The 13388-nt window shown below is 39.2% G+C and overlaps 9 non-coding genes across 9 annotated transcripts; 4 read left to right on the top strand and 5 right to left on the bottom strand.

Annotated features, from left to right (window-relative positions):
* Positions 1–903: 903 nt before the first annotated feature.
* On the bottom strand, positions 904–975 carry TRNAQ-CUG (transfer RNA glutamine (anticodon CUG)). Its single transcript has one exon. It is a non-coding gene; the product is annotated as a tRNA-Gln (tRNA).
* A 259-nt stretch (positions 976–1234) lies between these two features.
* Positions 1235–1306, top strand: TRNAQ-UUG (transfer RNA glutamine (anticodon UUG)). Its single transcript has one exon. It is a non-coding gene; the product is annotated as a tRNA-Gln (tRNA).
* Positions 1307–2219: 913 nt separating this feature from the next.
* TRNAQ-CUG (transfer RNA glutamine (anticodon CUG)) lies at positions 2220–2291 on the bottom strand. Its single transcript has one exon. It is a non-coding gene; the product is annotated as a tRNA-Gln (tRNA).
* A 3359-nt stretch (positions 2292–5650) lies between these two features.
* Positions 5651–5722, bottom strand: TRNAQ-CUG (transfer RNA glutamine (anticodon CUG)). The gene has a single exon. It is a non-coding gene; the product is annotated as a tRNA-Gln (tRNA).
* Positions 5723–5981: 259 nt separating this feature from the next.
* Positions 5982–6053, top strand: TRNAQ-UUG (transfer RNA glutamine (anticodon UUG)). The gene has a single exon. It is a non-coding gene; the product is annotated as a tRNA-Gln (tRNA).
* A 913-nt stretch (positions 6054–6966) lies between these two features.
* Positions 6967–7038, bottom strand: TRNAQ-CUG (transfer RNA glutamine (anticodon CUG)). The gene has a single exon. It is a non-coding gene; the product is annotated as a tRNA-Gln (tRNA).
* Positions 7039–9387: 2349 nt separating this feature from the next.
* Positions 9388–9459, top strand: TRNAQ-UUG (transfer RNA glutamine (anticodon UUG)). Its single transcript has one exon. It is a non-coding gene; the product is annotated as a tRNA-Gln (tRNA).
* A 1238-nt stretch (positions 9460–10697) lies between these two features.
* On the top strand, positions 10698–10769 carry TRNAQ-UUG (transfer RNA glutamine (anticodon UUG)). Its single transcript has one exon. It is a non-coding gene; the product is annotated as a tRNA-Gln (tRNA).
* A 913-nt stretch (positions 10770–11682) lies between these two features.
* Positions 11683–11754, bottom strand: TRNAQ-CUG (transfer RNA glutamine (anticodon CUG)). Its single transcript has one exon. It is a non-coding gene; the product is annotated as a tRNA-Gln (tRNA).
* Positions 11755–13388: the final 1634 nt, after the last annotated feature.

Consider the following 13388-nt stretch of genomic DNA (forward strand, 5'->3'; position numbering starts at 1 on the left):
TATCTTGCTCTTACACTCCATTTTCTAATTTCTCAAATTACAATTCAACAGAGTTAATATTCAGAAATTCAGTCGACTCAGGTAGCCGTTTTCACACTCTCTCTCTCTGCACGACATTACATTTAAATGCACTTTGGTGCCTGATACCAATACAGTGATGCAACTACATATCGTTAATGTACAATCCCTAAGGTCAATCAGAGTGGGCACCCAGATATCTCTCAGAAACATTTTCCACAGATAAATAATGTTCAACCTTAACTCTATGAAAAGAAAAATGTACACACTATGTGCAGTAGATTCTCTGCTCACTGGAACATGCAGAAACAACATTGATGTGAAAAGATTGGAAAAAGCCCTATTTTATTAACATTAAAAATGTTATACAATTATTTTGGTGAATCATATTCACTTTCACAATCATTCCTATGTTTCAAGCAATTTGATGGTCTTATTAAATGTGTAAAAAATGTAATTCTTTGAGTTGACAAACTGTATGGAGAGCAAACTTTTTATAACTTACAAGAGTTATGAGTTCTAGAAAGTAGTGCATTTACTGATCAAGTGCCCTTGTTTAAATGTACTTACTTTATTTGGATCACACCTTTCTCGAAAGAAGAAATAAACTCTAAATTATCAGGTAACAATTCAACTGATTTTAGGGGCCTCCTGGGCTTTCAATGCAAATCGCTGAGATCAAAAGCCAGTTTAATAGGCATTATACCTTGGAGCTTTGGAGATATGAGAGTGGGCAGTTTCTTTGTGGCAAAAGAGAGTCATCCCCAGAAACTATTAATATTCTTTGGTCAAAGAAGACTGCCATCAAAGTGGGCTGTAAAGCAAAGCTATTGCTGTTATATCTATCTGCAAATGAAAGGCAACACTAAAAGAGAAGCAGCCCCAAGGTCCCACCGAGACTTGAACTCGGATCGCTGGATTCAGAGTCCAGAGTGCTAACCATTACTCCATGGAACCCACATATTCAGTAGCATGATGCACTTCATTCTGGAAAAACAGAGCACATCAGAGAAAATATGTAATATTCCTATATCATTAGACTCCAGAGGAAGAATTTGATCCAAATGAGACATGAAGCCAATACTTTGCGATTGCACAGCATCCAACAGCAACAGTGCTGCTTCGATATAATATCAGTAAACGGTTACTATAGGTCAGTAAAAATCTTGACTGTGCCCTATATTCTCATTGCCCTTATGAAGCTCTGCTCAACGAGGGTTCCATGGTGTAATGGTTAGCACTTTGTACTTTGAATCCAGCGATCCGAGTTCAAGTCTCGGTGGAACCTCTCTCTTGCTCTAACACACTTTGTCTCCTTGTTGTCTTAAATTATAGGCCAAAGATAGTAATATTCATAAGGTTAGTGGTGTAGGGTATTCATTTTCGCTCTCACTCTCTGGCATAACTTTTCATAAAAATCGACTTTTGTGCCTAGCAACTTAACCTTTATGCATTTTTTTTAAATGTATGAACAGTGAGGTCATTCTGAGTCGATGGGCAGATCTGCATCGGAAACATACATAAAAGATTTGAAATTTTCAAACTTAACTCAATGTTAAGAAACATGCTCAATCTGTGACCCAATGGATTCTCTTTTTACTTGAAGATGCAGCAACAACATTAATAATACCATTTTGGGAAAAGCAGCTCTATTGTATCGCCATTCTCTTTCAAAATTGTTAAAGGGTTAATCCTATGAAAAGCGACCACATTCAGAATCAATGATATTAATCAGGCGTCTTAACAGTCTTTACATGTTTGTAAAATGAAGGTATCAGTTTGAGATGAAAAATAGAACGAAGAACACACTTTTCTTAATTCACAAAAGGCCTGAGGTGTATAAATACTGTTTGTACCGACCAAGGGCCCATTCGTGAATGTACTTACTTTAGTTGGATCATACCTTTCTTCAAAGAAGACATCCACAATAAACGATAAGGGAAAGGTTCGACTGATGGTAAACTCTTACAGAGATTTGAATGCAAATTATTGGATTCAACCTCCAGGGTGCTACCATTACACCATGGGTCTTTCACACCACAGAAAGTGGTGGGTTTCATTGTGGCTAAAGAGCGTCATCCATGGAAAATCTTTCTTTCTTCAAATGCACCCAGGGAATAATGCTATGAAAGTGGGCGACACAGCAGCGGCATTGCTATTAAAACAAGACACTGAGAGGAAAACAAACACAGTAATTCCCAAGGTCCCACCGAGATTTGAACTCGGATTGTTGAATTCAGAGTCCAGAGTGCTAACCATTACACCATGGAACCTACATACTTAGTGACATGATGAACGTCATTGCAGCAAAAAAGAGCCTTTTAGAGAATGTATGCAATATTCTTTTATCTTATGCCTCCAGAGGAAGAATCCTATCCAAATGAGCTGTAAAGCAAAGAGTTTGCTATTGCGCAACAACCAACTAAACAGTTCCACATTTGCATAATATCCGTGGGCTAGGAATATGAGTTTGTTAAAATGATGCATGAGATCTCGATTCTCATTTCTGTTTCAACTCTGTCAGGTTGCACCAGCAAGGGGCCCATGGTGTAATGGTTAGCAAAGAACATTACTGAAGGGCCCCTCGGCCAGCCAGAAAGCCAAAATGGAGAGAACAGGCATGAACTGGTTGTGAATGAGCTTCAAAATGCGTTCACAGGTAATTGAACTGGTGATCTCCTCAGTTTATACACCTGGAACTCCTGTCAATAGCAACAGTCGGCAGCTGGGTTGCCAGACATTTCGTCGAAAAAAATTTGTCGACAGGACAATTGGTCGAAACCATTTGGTCGAAAACCAAATGGTCGAATTGCTTTTGTTTTTTATTTTCACATTTTTTTTGGGGGGGAGGGTTTGGGGGGGTCCCCCCAACCCCCTTTTTTTTTCTAAAAACCCCTTTTTTTCCCTAAACTACAACCTAAAAAATATATATATAAATAAATTAAAAAATCGACCATTTGGCTTTCGACCAAATTACGTCGACCAAATGTCTTTCGACGAAATGTCTTTCGACGAAATGTCCGGACAGCGGCAGCTGGTCTGTGTCAGTAATGGCAATTTGTTTTAGCCATTTTCACAACTCCCTAATAAATGAACAAAATGTTCCATTTGTAGGCACAGTTACATGCTATGGTATGTATACCATGCTTAATAACCACCATAGGAGGCTCAGAGCACCATCCGCATTCTTACGTACAAAACATGCAAGGAAATAATCAGATCTTTTGCTCTGCAGGAGTCAGGCTTCTTTAAAGCCTGACAAAGTGGCAGAGTGCCATTGTAAACTGAGGCATGATGAAACCATGCCCAAGAACCCAGGCAGGTTAAACCCTTCCACTCATGCCCCTATGCCCCCAAAGGGCCACGAACGGCCAGGTTCTATAGACAGGGCAGCTGGCATGGATTATGGACACTTTTAACATAGGGTGGTTTTTCAACCTTATCTCCTCTGGGAGCAAAGCGCTGGACAGGGTTTCCTGTACGTTTTTGAGGTTCGCAGGGATCTATGTGTGGATGTTTCTTGGTGTGAAAAGCATGACACCTTTTGGGGTGACACCAGGCTCTTCTGGGAGTTAATTTGCATAATCTCTACTTTCTATTTTATGTGACATGGGCTGCAGTTACATTGTTCTGTTAATAGAGGGCAACACACAGGTCATAGTTCCAAACAGGGGTGCACGGTCTGCTTGCTAGCTTACATTTACAGTTCTATTTGGGATTCACCGCCTTTTCATTAACTGAGTACACTTCCGGAGTATTTCTAACTTATGTAGGTGTTTTGGGGGTGTTACGTGCCTTTGTATGACTGCTGCAAACCACTTGATATTAGACATTGATTGGAAACGACATAAAAAATCCTGACACATATTGTAAGCGGACATAAAATGACCTATATTAGCTAATATAAGTAAACAGACATCACTCCCCCCTCCCCACAAAAAGGGATGTATGCGTACACAAAAAATAAAAATGAAAAACAAGCAACTACTGCAGTTAAAATCTAAAAATGTAAATTCAGTTACATGATCATGACTCGGAAGGGGAAGTTAAAAAGTAAAAAAACACATGGTAGGAGAGAGGTTAGCTTTACATGCCATGAGGGAGGAAGAGGTCTTCCAAGCACTGTTGTGTATGTTGGTCAATCCCTCTGAAACGCAAAAGGGATGTGCACATAGAAATCAAAGCAGAGTCATCCAGAGAGACTATTTAATTCTTTTTTTTTCAAATTCTCAAAAGGAAGCTGCTATCAAATTGAACTATTCATCACAGCCACTGCTAGGAAATCTATGTGCATAAAATGACAATACACCCAAAGGAAAACAAAATATAGCTATAACATGTCAGATTACTAAATTCAGAGTCCAGCCTACTAACCATTAGACCATGGAACCTAAATACTTCCGCAAATGCTGAACTTCATTATGCCAAAACAGAGGCAGTCAGAAACAATATTTAATATTGCTTAATCATATGCCTCAAGAGGAAGAATTTGATCTACATGCTCTATAAAGCACAGAGATTGCTATAGCACAACGTCAATCGACAACATCGCTGTGTTTGTATGATATCAGTCAATTGGGACTATGAATCTGTAAAAATTGTAAATGTGCTCTATATTGCCATTTCTGATTCAACGCTCTCAGGTGCATCTTGCAAGGGTTCCATGGTGTAATGGTTAGCACTTTGGACTTTGAATCCAACGATTTTCAAGTCTCGGTGGAACCGTTATCTTGCTCTTACACTCCATTTTCTAATTTCTCAAATTACAATTCAACAGAGTTAATATTCAGAAGTTCAGTCGACTCAGGTAGCCGTTTTCACACTCTCTCTCTCTCTGCACGACATTACATTTAAATGCACTTTGGTGCCTGATACCAATACAGTGATGCAACTACATATCGTTAATGTACAATCCCTAAGGTCAATCAGAGTGGGCACCCAGATATCTCTCAGAAACATTTTCCACAGATGAATAATGTCCAACCTTAACTCTATGAAAAGAAAAATGTACACACTATGTGCAGTAGATTCTCTGCTCACTGGAACATGCAGAAACAACATTGATGTGAAAAGATTGGAAAAAGCCCTATTTTATTAACATTAAAAAATGTTATACAATTATTTTGGTGAATCATATTCACTTTCACAATCATTCCTATGTTTCAAGCAATTTGATGGTCTTATTAAATGTGTAAAAAATGTAATTCTTTGAGTTGACAAACTGTATGGAGAGCAAACTTTTTATAACTTACAAGAGTTATGAGTTCTAGAAAGTAGTGCATTTACTGATCAAGTGCCCTTGTTAAAAGGTACTTACTTTATTTGGATCACACCTTTCTCGAAAGAAGAAATAAACTCTAAATTATCAGGAAACAATTCAACTGATTTTAGGGGCCTCCTGGGCTTTCAATGCAAATCGCTGAGATCAAAAGCCAGTTTAATAGCCATTATACCTTGGAGCTTTGGAGATATGAGAGTGGGCAGTTTCTTTGTGGCAAAAGAGAGTCATCCCCAGAAACTATTAATATTCTTTGGTCAAAGAAGACTGCCATCAAAGTGGGCTGTAAAGCAAAGCTATTGCTGTTATATCTATCTGCAAATGAAAGGCAACTCTAAAAGAGAAGCAGCCCCAAGGTCCCACCGAGACTTGAACTCGGATCGCTGGATTCAGAGTCCAGAGTGCTAACCATTACACCATGGAACCCACATATTCAGTAACATGATGCACTTCATTCTGGAAAAACAGAGCACATCAGAGAAAATATGTAATATTCCTATATCATTAGACTCCAGAGGAAGAATTTGATCCAAATGAGACATGAAGCCAATACTTTGCGATTGCACAGCATCCAACAGCAACAGTGCTGCTTCGATATAATATCAGTAAACGGTTACTATAGGTCAGTAAAAATCTTGACTGTGCCCTATATTCTCATTGCCCTTATGAAGCTCTACTCAGCAAGGGTTCCATGGTGTAATGGTTAGCACTTTGGATTTTGAATCCAGAGATCCGAGTTCAAGTCTCGGTGGAACCTCTCTCTGGCTCTAACACACTTTGTCTCCTTGTTGTCTTAAATTATAGGCCAAAGATAGTAATATTCATAAGGTTAGTGGTGTAGGGTATTCATTTTCGCTCTCACTCTCTGGCATAACTTTTCATAAAAATCCACTTTTGTGCCTAGCACCTTAACCTTTATGCATTTTTTTTAAATGTATGAACAGTGAGGTCATTCTGAGTCGATGGGCAGATCTGCATCGGAAACATACATAAAAGATTTGAAATTTTCAAACTTAACTCAATGTTAAGAAACATGCTCAATCTGTGACCCAATGGATTCTCTTTTTACTTGAAGATGCAGCAACAACATTAATAATACCATTTTGGGAAAAGCAGCTCTATTGTATCGCCATTCTCTTTCAAAATTGTTAAAGGGTTAATCCTATGAAAAGCGACCACATTCAGAATCAATGATATTAATCAAGCGTCTTAACAGTCTTTACATGTTTGTAAAATGAAGGTATCAGTTTGAGATGAAAAATAGAACGAAGAACACACTGTTCTTAATTCACAAAAGGCCTGATTTGTATAAATACTGTTTGTACCGACCAAGGGCCCATTCGTGAATGTACTTACTTTAGTTGGATCATACCTTTCTTCAAAGAAGACATCCACAATAAACGATAAGGGAAAGGTTCGACTGATGGTAAACTCTTACAGAGATTTGAATGCAAATTTTTGGATTCAACCTCCAGGGTGCTACCATTACACCATGGGTCTTTCACACCACAGAAAGTGGTGGGTTTCATTGTGGCTAAAGAGCGTCATCCATGGAAAATCTTTCTTTTTTCAAATGCACCCAGGGAATAATGCTATGAAAGTGGGCGACACAGCAGCGTCATTGCTATTAAAACAAGCCACTGAGAGGAAAACAAACACAGTAATTCCCAAGGTCCCACCGAGATTAGAACTCGGATCGCTGGATTCAGAGTCCAGAGTGCTAACCATTACACCACGGAACCTACATACTTAGTGACATGATGAACGTCATTGCAGCAAAAAAAGAGCCTTTTAGAGAATGTATGCAATATTCTTTTATCTTATGCCTCCAGAGGAAGAATCCTATCCAAATGAGCTGTAAAGCAAAGAGTTTGCTATTGCGCAACAACCAACTAAACAGTTCCACATTTGCATAATATCTGTGGGCTAGGAATATGAGTTTGTTAAAATGATGCATGAGATCTCGATTCTCATTTCTTTACAACTCTGTCAGGTTGCACCAGCAAGGGGCCCATGGTTTAATGGTTAGCAAAGAACATTACTGAAGGGCCCCTCGGCCAGCCAGAAAGCCAAAATGGAGAGAACGGGCATGAACTGGTTGTGAATGAGCTTCAAAATGTGTTCACAGGTAATTGAACTGGTGATCTCCTCAGTTTATACACCTGGAACTCCTGTCAATAGCAACAGTCGGCAGCTGGGTTGCCAGACATTTCGTCGAAAAAAATTTGTCGACAGGACAATTGGTAGAAACCATTTGGTCGAAAACCAAATGGTCGAATTGCTTTTGTTTTTTATTTTCACATTTTTTTTGGGGGGGGTTTGGGGGGGTCCCCCCAACCCCCTTTTTTCCCTAAACTACAACCTAAAAAATATATATATAAATAAATTAAAAAATCGACCATTTGGCTTTCGACCAAATTACGTCGACCAAATGTCTTTCGACGAAATGTCTTTCGACGAAATGTCCGGACAGCGGCAGCTGGTCTGTGTCAGTAATGGCAATTTGATTTAGCCATTTTCACAACTCCCTAATAAATGAACAAAATGTTCCATTTGTAGGCACAGTTACATGCTATGGTATGTATACCATGCTTAATAACCACCATAGGAGGCTCAGAGCACCATCCGCATTCTTACGTACAAAACATGTAAGGAAATAATCAGATCTTTTGCTCTGCAGGAGTCAGGCTTCTTTAAAGCCTGACAAAGTGGCAGAGTGCCATTGTAAACTGAGGCATGATGAAACCATGCTCAAGAACCCAGGCAGGTTAAACCCTTCCACTCATGCCCCTAGGCCCTGAACGGCCAGGTTCTATAGACAGGGCAGCTGGCATGGATTATGGACACTTTTAACATAGGGTGGTTTTTCAACCTTATCTCCTCTGGGAGCAAAGCGCTGGACAGGGTTTCCTGTACGTTTTTGAGGTTCGCAGGGATCTATGTGTGGATGTTTCTTGGTGTGAAAAGCATAACACCTTTTGGGGTGACACCAGGCTCTTCTGGGAGTTAATTTGCATAATCTCTACTTTCTATTTTATGTGACATGGGCTGCAGTTACATTGTTCTGTTAATAGAGGGCAACACACAGGTCATAGTTCCAAACAGGGGTGCACGGTCTGCTTGCTAGCTTACATTTACAGTTCTATTTGGGATTCACCGCCTTTTCATAAACTGAGTACTCTTCCGGAGTATTTCTAACTTATGTAGGTGTTTTGGGGGTGTTACGTGCCTTTGTATGACTGCTGCAAACCACTTGATATTAGACATTGATTGGAAACGACATAAAAAATCCTGACACATATTGTAAGCGGACATAAAATGACCTATATTAGCTAATATAAGTAAACAGACATCACTCCCCCCTCCCCACAAAAAGGGATGTATGCGTACACAAAAAATAAAAATGAAAAACAAGCAACTACTGCAGTTAAAATCTAAAAATGTAAATTCAGTTACATGATCTTGACTCGGAAGGGGAAGTTAAAAAGTAAAAAAACACAAGGTAGGAGAGAGGTTAGCTTTACATGCCATGAGGGAGGAAGAGGTCTTCCAAGCACTGTTGTGTATGTTGGTCAATCCCTCTGAAACGCAAAAGGGATGTGCACATAGAAATCAAAGCAGAGTCATCCAGAGAGACTATTTAATTCTTTTTTTTTCAAATTCTCAAAAGGAAGCTGCTATCAAATTGAACTATTCATCACAGCCACTGCTAGGAAATCTATGTGCATAAAATGACAATACACCCAAAGGAAAACAAAATATAGCTATAACATGTCAGATTACTAAATTCAGAGTCCAGCCTACTAACCATTAGACCATGGAACCTAAATACTTCCGCAAATGCTGAACTTCATTATGCCAAAACAGAGGCAGTCAGAAACAATATTTAATATTGCTTAATCATATGCCTCAAGAGGAAGAATTTGATCTACATGCTCTATAAAGCACAGAGATTGCTATAGCACAACGTCAATCGAAAACATCGCTGTGTTTGTATGATATCAGTCAATTGGGACTATGAATCTGTAAAAATTGTAAATGTGCTCTATATTGCCATTTCTGATTCAACGCTCTCAGGTGCATCTTGCAAGGGTTCCATGGTGTAATGGTTAGCACTTTGGACTTTGAATCCAACGATCCGAGTTCAAGTCTCGGTGGAACCGTTATCTTGCTCTTACACTCCATTTTCTAATTTCTCAAATTACAATTCAACAGAGTTAATATTCAGAAGTTCAGTCGACTCAGGTAGCCGTTTTCACACTCTCTCTCTCTCTGCACGACATTACATTTAAATGCACTTTGGTGCCTGATACCAATACAGTGATGCAACTACATATCGTTAATGTACAATCCCTAAGGTCAATCAGAGTGGGCACCCAGATATCTCTCAGAAACATTTTCCACAGATAAATAATGTTCAACCTTAACTCTATGAAAAGAAAAATGTACACACTATGTGCAGTAGATTCTCTGCTCACTGGAACATGCAGAAACAACATTGATGTGAAAAGATTGGAAAAAGCCCTATTTTATTAACATTAAAAAATGTTATACAATTATTTTGGTGAATCATATTCACTTTCACAATCATTCCTATGTTTCAAGCAATTTGATGGTCTTATTAAATGTGTAAAAAATGTAATTCTTTGAGTTGACAAACTGTATAGAGAGCAAACTTTTTATAACTTACAAGAGTTATGAGTTCTAGAAAGTAGTGCATTTACTGATCAAGTGCCCTTGTTTAAATGTACTTACTTTATTTGGATCACACCTTTCTTGAAAGAAGAAATAAACTCAAAATTATCAGGAAACAATTCAACTGATTTTAGGGGCCTCCTGGGCTTTCAATGCAAATCGCTAAGATCAAAAGCCAGTTTAATAGCCATTATACCTTGGAGCTTTCGAGATATGAGAGTGGGCAGTTTCTTTGTGGCAAAAGAGAGTCATCCCCAGAAACTATTAATATTATTTGGTCAAAGAAGACTGCCATCAAAGTGGGCTGTAAAGCAAAGCTATTGCTGTTATATCTATCTGCAAATGAAAGGCAACTCTAAAAGAGAAGCAGCCCCAAGGTCCCACCGAGACTTGAACTCGGATCGCTGTATTCAGAGTCCAGAGTGCTAACCATTACTCCATGGAACCCACATATTCAGTAGCATGATGCACTTCATTCTGGAAAAACAGAGCACATCAGAGAAAATATGTAATATTCCTATATCATTAGACTCCAGAGGAAGAATTTGATCCAAATGAGACATGAAGCCAATACTTTGCGATTGCACAGCATCCAACAGCAACAGTGCTGCTTCGATATAATATCAGTAAACGGTTACTATAGGTCAGTAAAAATCTTGACTGTGCCCTATATTCTCATTGCCCTTATGAAGCTCTGCTCAACGAGGGTTCCATGGTGTAATGGTTAGCACTTTGGACTTTGAATCCAGCGATCCGAGTTCAAGTCTCGGTGGAACCTCTCTCTTGCTCTAACACACTTTGTCTCCTTGTTGTCTTAAATTATAGGCCAAAGATAGTAATATTCATAAGGTTAGTGGTGTAGGGTATTCATTTTCGCTCTCACTCTCTGGCATAACTTTTCATAAAAATCCACTTTTGTGCCTAGCAACTTAACCTTTATGCATTTTTTTTAAATGTATGAACAGTGAGGTCATTCTGAGTCGATGGGCAGATCTGCATCGGAAACATACATAAAAGATTTGAAATTTTCAAACTTAACTCAATGTTAAGAAACATGCTCAATCTGTGACCCAATGGATTCTCTTTTTACTTGAAGATGCAGCAACAACATTAATAATACCATTTTGGGAAAAGCAGCTCTATTGTATCGCCATTCTCTTTCAAAATTGTTAAAGGGTTAATCCTATGAAAAGCGACCACATTCAGAATCAATGATATTAATCAAGCGTCTTAACAGTCTTTACATGTTTGTAAAATGAAGGTATCAGTTTGAGATGAAAAATAGAACGAAGAACACACTTTTCTTAATTCACAAAAGGCCTGAGGTGTATAAATACTGTTTGTACCGACCAAGGGCCCATTCGTGAATGTACTTATTTTAGTTGGATCATACCTTTCTTCAAAGAAGACATCCACAATAAACGATAAGGGAAAGGTTCGACTGATGGTAAACTCTTACAGAGATTTGAATGCAAATTATTGGATTCAACCTCCAGGGTGCTACCATTACACCGTGGGTCTTTCACACCACAGAAAGTGGTGGGTTTCATTGTGGCTAAAGAGCGTCATCCATGGAAAATCTTTCTTTCTTCAAATGCACCCAGGGAATAATGCTATGAAAGTGGGAGACACAGCAGCGTCATTGCTATTAAAACAAGACACTGAGAGGAAAACAAACACAGTAATTCCCAAGGTCCCACCGAGATTTGAACTCGGATCGCTGGATTCAGAGTCCAGAGTGCTAACCATTACACCATGGAACCTACATACTTAGTGACATGATGAACGTCATTGCAGCAAAAAAGGAGCCTTTTAGAGAATGTATGCAATATTCTTTTATTTTATGCCTCCAGAGGAAGAATCCTATCCAAATGAGCTGTAAAGCAAAGAGTTTGCTATTGCGCAACAACCAACTAAACAGTTCCACATTTGCATAATATCCGTGGGCTAGGAATATGAGTTTGTTAAAATGATGCATGAGATCTCGATTCTCATTTCTGTTTCAACTCTGTCAGGTTGCACCAGCAAGGGGCCCATGGTGTAATGGTTAGCAAAGAACATTACTGAAGGGCCCCTCGGCCAGCCAGAAAGCCAAAATGGAGAGAACGGGCATGAACTGGTTGTGAATGAGCTTCAAAATGCGTTCACAGGTAATTGAACTGGTGATCTCCTCAGTTTATACACCTGGAACTCCTGTCAATAGCAACAGTCGGCAGCTGGGTTGCCAGACATTTCGTCGAAAAAAATTTGTCGACAGGACAATTGGTCGAAACCATTTGGTCGAAAACCAAATGGTCGAATTGCTTTTGTTTTTTATTTTCACATTTTTTTTGGGGGGGGGTCCCCCCAACCCCCTTTTTTTCTAAAAACCCCTTTTTTTCCCTAAACTACAACCTAAAATATATATATATATATATAAATAAATTAAAAAATCGACCATTTGGCTTTCGACCAAATTACGTCGACCAAATGTCTTTCGACGAAATGTCTTTCGACGAAATGTCCGGACAGCGGCAGCTGGTCTGTGTCAGTAATGGCAATTTGATTTAGCCATTTTCACAACTCCCTAATAAATGAACAAAATGTTCCATTTGTAGGCACAGTTACATGCTATGGTATGTATACCATGCTTAATAACCACCATAGGAGGCTCAGAGCACCATCCGCATTCTTACGTACAAAACATGTAAGGAAATAATCAGATCTTTTGCTCTGCAGGAGTCAGGCTTCTTTAAAGCCTGACAAAGTGGCAGAGTGCCATTGTAAACTGAGGCATGATGAAACCATGCTCAAGAACCCAGGCAGGTTAAACCCTTCCACTCATGCCCCGAATGGCCACGAACGGCCAGGTTCTATAGACAGGGCAGCTGGCATGGATTATGGACACTTTTAACATAGGGTGGTTTTTCAAAATTATCTCCTCTGGGAGCAAAGCGCTGGACAGGGTTTCCTGTACGTTTTTGAGGTTCGCAGGGATCTATGTGTGGATGTTTCTTGGTGTGAAAAGCATGACACCTTTTGGGGTGACACCAGGCTCTTCTGGGAGTTAATTTGCATAATCTCTACTTTCTATTTTATGTGACATGGGCTGCAGTTACATTGTTCTGTTAATAGAGGGCAACACACAGGTCATAGTTCCAAACAGGGGTGCACGGTCTGCTTGCTAGCTTACATTTACAGTTCTATTTGGGATTCACCGCATTTTCATAAACTGAGTACTCTTCCGGAGTATTTCTAACTTATGGTGGTGTTTTGGGGGTATTACGTGCCTTTGTATGACTGCTGCAAACCACTTGATATTAGACATTGATTGGAAACGACATAAAAAATCCTGACACATATTGTAAGCGGACATAAAATGACCTATATTAGCTAATATAAGTAAACAGACATCACT

Source organism: Ambystoma mexicanum, chromosome 5p, assembly GCF_040938575.1.
Source record: "Ambystoma mexicanum isolate Mex_15411 chromosome 5p, UKY_AmexF1_1, whole genome shotgun sequence".
NCBI classification, from domain to species: Eukaryota; Metazoa; Chordata; class Amphibia; order Caudata; family Ambystomatidae; genus Ambystoma; species Ambystoma mexicanum.